The sequence below is a fragment of the Adiantum capillus-veneris genome, chromosome 8 (genome assembly GCF_014529385.1).
Source record: "Adiantum capillus-veneris isolate H3 chromosome 8, ASM1452938v2, whole genome shotgun sequence".
NCBI classification, from domain to species: Eukaryota; Viridiplantae; Streptophyta; class Polypodiopsida; order Polypodiales; family Pteridaceae; genus Adiantum; species Adiantum capillus-veneris.
This window is the reverse complement of record NC_140938.1, coordinates 28,920,151-28,926,150: the sequence shown is the minus strand read 5'-3', so window position 1 is coordinate 28,926,150 and position 6,000 is coordinate 28,920,151.

Sequence of the window (6,000 nt, the reverse complement as noted above, 5' to 3'; positions counted from 1 at the left end):
GATGAGGTGGTTTTTGGTTTCTTAACATTACTCTTAGATGATCTCTCAGGGTGTTTATCTCTTGGAATTGTTTCTGGTCCTTGTCCCAATATCCAATCCCTTATGGAATACCCTTGATATTTGGTTTGTTCTACCTCCTCAGGAGTCATCATAACAAATTTCTTGTTATAACAATCCCTAAACAGGTAAGTTGGTAGATCTGCTGATCCCTTATCTTTGATCTTGAAGATATAGATGATCGTCATGGCCGTTAGCTGTCCTGATTTGGCATGCGAAGTCCACAAAAGATCTTTTACGTTTCCCAACAATAGACTCCGATCCTAGGATTATCCGTACTAAGTCGTTTTAAAGGCTTCAAATCTACTTGATCGTATCCCTCAAATTCTAAAGTTGGTGGTCCTTCTCTTGCTGACATATCTGGGATTATGGTGTTTACTTCTAACCCCCATTTGTTTATCACGTCAGGGTTTTCAACTAGTACATACTGAGTTTCGTTTCTATCCATGTACATTTTTCCTTGTTTGTTTGCCCTAATCTTTTCTTCGAACTCAATACCATGGTCATCAATGCGAATAGCATACTCCTCATTAGGATCCAGGTAAACCTAAGCTCCATGGCGTTAGTCTTATAAAAAGAGAGTACATGCTTATAGTGCATTGTTGTTCCAGTTTCCCAGTGAGTCGAATAGGAAGACATTTCAGATGTTGAATCTAAAAAAGTGTATGAGACTTCTTCAAGAATAGTGTGCAAAAAATTGCCCTGATTCACGCTTTCTTCGGTGGATACTCTACTGGAGGTTTCTTGGACTATGCTCCAATTTCCTAGTACATTACCAGATCTAAGGTTTATATAGACTTATGAAACCCAGGATAGAGTACTTACCTTTGGATTACTTGTTGTCAATTTTCACTTGATTCAATTGCAACTTTCTGTCAAGCTACCAATTCCTTTTTTGCAACCTGATTCCTGTATAGATTTGATAAAGTTAGCTATTCTTTCACAAAGACTGTAAATTTTTTGCTAACTGTTGTGATTAGCCTGTGTGCATCACTTCAAATCAAGCTATGGGAGTTAGCAAATGACTTTCAGATTCGACTTTGACAAAAAATCAAAGGATTAATCTGCAACTTGGAAACTGAGTGAACATGTACCAATTTGGATCCGATTGAACCCAAAATTGCCCGGTGGCTTTGTATTTTGTTGGTCTAACACTGTACAAGTTCAAAAATTAAAACTGGTGTCCCTGTGTAGCAGATGTAAATAATCATAATTATTTACTTTTTCTAGTTTTTTGCACTTTTGGCTTGGTTTGGCAAGTATACAACCTGTTAAAGTCCCCGGACAAGTTTCAACAAGTTTGGACAAAAATTGTTCAAGTTTATTGTTTTGTGTCCGCAGACCCTGATTTCAAGAATCTGGCTTAAATTTTCACCAAAATTGATTTGTGGGGTCTACTTGATATGCTTGACCTTGTGGTATACTCAAATTTGCAAATTTGTCAATTTTTGAAGCAAATGTAAATAATCGTGATTATTTTACTCCAGCTATATTTTTCCAATTTTTTGTCCCAACTTTGACACGGATCTGTTAAGCACCTCAAGTTAAGGTCTCTAGCCAAGTTTCATCAAGTTTGGACAAGTTTTGATCAAATGGTCATCAATTTTCTGTTCGCAGACTAACTTTGCAAATTTGGTCACAATTTTCAATCCAATGATCCAAATCTTACCAAATTCAGGTTGTGAGCTTATTACAACATGAAAAAACTAGTGGTGTGCCAACTTGGTCAAAAAAGTTGAAAAATGAGGCAGATAGAAATAATTGCGATTATTTACAACTAGCAACTTTTTGCATCTTTTATGTCAACTGAGCATGTACACATGTTTATCACATCAATATAAGCCTATGAATCAAATTTCAACAAGTTCGGACAAATTTTTTCCCAATTTACACTCAAGATTCAGAAAGTCAGTACAAGATTGCGAATTATTAACTTCAGGCTTAAAATGAACCATTTTTTGCACTTTTTTCAAGGATAGTCTCTTTATGATCTATTTTAAGCCTATGAATCAAGTCAAAACTTAATTTGGTCTAAAATATCAAGAAAAAGTAAATAATCTGATTTTTGGCCAACTCTTGAAATTTTTACTTCAAAGTGTCATTGAGCTTACCCACTGGTTCAACAACTTTTAAGCTTACTCTCTAGTCGGATTGAGTGGTTTGGAGTCTTTTCGTGCTATTTCTAGCCGTAGACCTGAAATTATGCACCTTCCAGTAACAACTCACAATGATTCTTTCAGAGAGAGCAATGTTCTGAAATCCACCTCGGATCCTACTTACCCTACTCCTAGATTCTCATGCAATGGGGTTGTGGAAAGTGTTCACAAACACTCCTTTTCTTGTCTTTTATGGCTTTCTGAGCATTGATCTTAAGACTTGTCTCGTCTATCAATCATCCTCAAAATCCTTATCTATTTCTACAATCCTACAATCCTAAAGGCACTCGACAAGTATGATTACTTCCAAGCTACCTCTACACAGCAAAAGATGACAATCTTAGGCTATACGGTTTTTAAAAGAAAGTTTTGAACTCTACGCGATGACGTTAAAGGATAACTTCACAAGATGCTCGTGTTTTTTCCTAGTTTAGGTCTCTTCGATCCCCAAAAACGGCGCCAAATGTGGGACCGTGTCTAACCTCATTATCCTATCTTATTGCAGTATTAGCAAGAACCACGATTAAATTGTCAATCCATGGGATGAAGCTGACTCGACTAGTGCATAGAGGCTCCAAGAGGTTGTCAATCTCTCGAAAAACAACTAACAACTCGCATCTAACTCATGCTACACTCAAGTGACAGTAAATCACTAAAAGCCAATCGCTCATCGGCAAACAAATCACATCCGTTGCAGCATCAGCGACAATTAAATGTAACGGAACTTCTAGGACATGTTTATAAGACCTAAGTACACATGCTCATGGTCTCAAATCCCACTTTAGGTCAAGTGCAAAAATCGCAATTATTAATAGCAGTGGATTTTTGACCTAGTCGTTTTCGACCCAGAATGCATCTAAATGCTTAGCAATGATGCCCCAATACCCCGCCTATGCTTAGTTATGATGAAATTAGGCCGCGGGTCGACGACACCAAAAGCTACGAATTACTATGATGTGCTTACGTCAATGCGTAGAGCTCTTACCTACGGTTGCAATGCAACAAACACGATTGCAATGTAACAACGGGGGAGGGAGTAGGAAGCGTGAGAAGGAGAGAAGTGAGCGTCGTTAGCTCATGCTGTATATTTCATTATCCAAAAACTTGATAATAAATTACAAAAATTGGCTTTTATACCTTAGCCAAGGTTTTTGGTGGTCAAAACTAATAATCTGGGAGTTCTATCAAAGATGGATAATGACACGTTGATACATTCTGGAAGCTTGTAGCCCCGGCTCATCAATTACATGGTTTATCCAAAAATTAGGAGTTACAATATTCCCGATTTATCAAAAATAATATTTTTTTACAATGAGAACTCCGAAAAATGGTATTCGTGGTATCTGTGTTAGCTTGCTGCTAACAGGTTTAAAAAGTTATGGCCGGTCGCCCAAAGTACATGAAGTGAATAAATAGATACAACTTGGAACTCAATGTGAGCCCATGAATATATACATATTGTGAGCATTGATCTACTTCTGTAACATAAGTCTTTAGTAGATCGAGTATCGTAAGAGTGGCTATCTCACTTTGGTGATCCGTTTGTGGGTGATAGGCCGAAGAGAGATTCAATCTTGTACCTAGATTTTCAAAGAGACATTTCCAAAAATTATAGGTCATTCTAGGATCTCTATCTGGCACAATGGATGCTAGTAATCTATGGTGTTTGAAAATCTGAGATATGAAGAGCGTTGCCATTTGGTGTGCCTTAATAGACTTCTTGACAGGAATAAAGTGTGCTTGCTTGCTAAACCTGTCGACTATTGTCCATATTCTTGTATTCCAAAGATAAAACCCATGGATATACTCTCCCATGGTGAATTAAGGACTAGCAATGGCTGGAATAATCCGGGTTTCTTCCCTCTATCATACTTAGTCTTTTGGCATACACCACATTTTGAAACATACTCTTGTATGTCCACTTTCATTGAAGTCCAGCAGCAGTACATATCTACTCCTTGAAGAGTAGGTTGAATGCCTCTATGTCCCGCATAGGGAGGAGCATAGGATTCACACATGAATTTCTCATGAAGAGAGTAGGTAACACATAGCCTATTTCCATGGAGAAGATAACCATCCTGCAGGTTGAATGGTTCATCTTTCTTCCCCAAATCAAGGGCTGACATTACATCTTTAAAGTCAGAGTTAGTAGCATACTCATCATGAGTTGCTATAGACATTGCATTAAATTTTGGTTGTCATGAAAGTGCATCTGCCACTTGATTGTGCTAACCAGCAATGTGAGCAATATGAAATAAAATTGCAAAAGAAAATTTGTCCACCTCTTTTTTTTGTCAGAAAGCTTGGTTTGCGTCATGAAGTACTTGAGACTTTGGTGGTTTGTTTGTAAAATTAATGGAGTCCCCAATAAATAGTGTGTCCATGTGTCTAGGGCATGTAGAACAGCTAAAATCTCTTTCTCATAAATTCCCAAGACCCATTCATCATAATGAGCCTTTGTCTCTCATATGCTATGGCATGCCCTTCTTGAAGCAAGACTGCTCCAAGGCAATCACCACTAGCATCACATTGGACCTCAAATGGCTTTGAGAGATCCGGAAGCATGAGGACTGGTTGAGAGGTAAGCTCTCTTTGAGCTTGTCAAAATAATTTTGCTTCTTAGCAGTCCATGAATACTTAACGTTCTTCTTTGTTAAGTCATGTAATGGTCCTGCTATTTGAGAAAATTTTCCTATGAAGCATCTATAGTATGCACACATACCAGTAAAGCTTCTTAGCTCATGAAGATTCCTTGGATTAGGCCATGCTTTTATTACCTCTAACTTTGATGGATCCATACAGATACCATCTTGAGAGATAATATGACCTATGTATTGAATCTCTTGAAAGAAAAATTTGTTTTTCTTTTGGTTGAGAAAAAGCTTGTTCTCCCCCAATGCTTTAAAAATCACTTGGATATATTGCTTGTGTTCCTCCAAGGACTTGAAGTAGATGAAGTGATATCATCAAAGAACACTCCAGAGAACTTGTGATAGAGTCTAAATATTTTCTCCATCAAACAATTGAATGTGGCTGGAGCATTGGTCAAGCCAAAAGGCATGACTAGATATTCATAACGACCAAATGCTGTACAAAACGCGGTCTTTAGGATATCTTCATCCACTATCCTTATTTGATGATAGATACTTTTAAGGTCAATCCTACTGAAGTAGGTAGAGCCTTGTTGCTTATCAAACAGACGACCTACCCGAGGCACGGGAAAGCTGTTTTTGATAGTGATATGGTTTAGTGCTCGATAGTCCACACACAAATGGTATGTACCATCTTTCTTTTGCACTAAAAGGACTAGAGAACAAAAGGGAGAGGAGATAGGCCTCACCATCCCTTTGTCTACCAATTCTTGTACTTTATTCATGATCTCCTCTTGTTGAGCTTGGGAAACTCGATAAGGAGGCTTCTTAGCGCTGAGCTTCCTAGTAAGAGCTCAATTCAATGGTCATCATCCCCTCATTTTGGAGGTAAGTCCATAGGGATATCATCGATAAAAACATCTTGGAATCCATTTAGAGAAGTAGACAAGTCTAACTCTTCTTGATTCCTACCCTTTTCATTTGATAAATCATTAGCATCATTAGTGGATTCTTTGACAAAAATCATGTCCTCACAAAAACCAAGCTTTTTATTAACTTATCAAAAGCCGGTGAATTTACAAGTGGTTAGGACAACCAGACTCATTAGCATCTATATACATGCTCTTTCCCTTGTGGATGGTAGATTCTCCTTTCAGGGAGCTTCATGTTGACAGCAATGCGGTTGAACCATGATG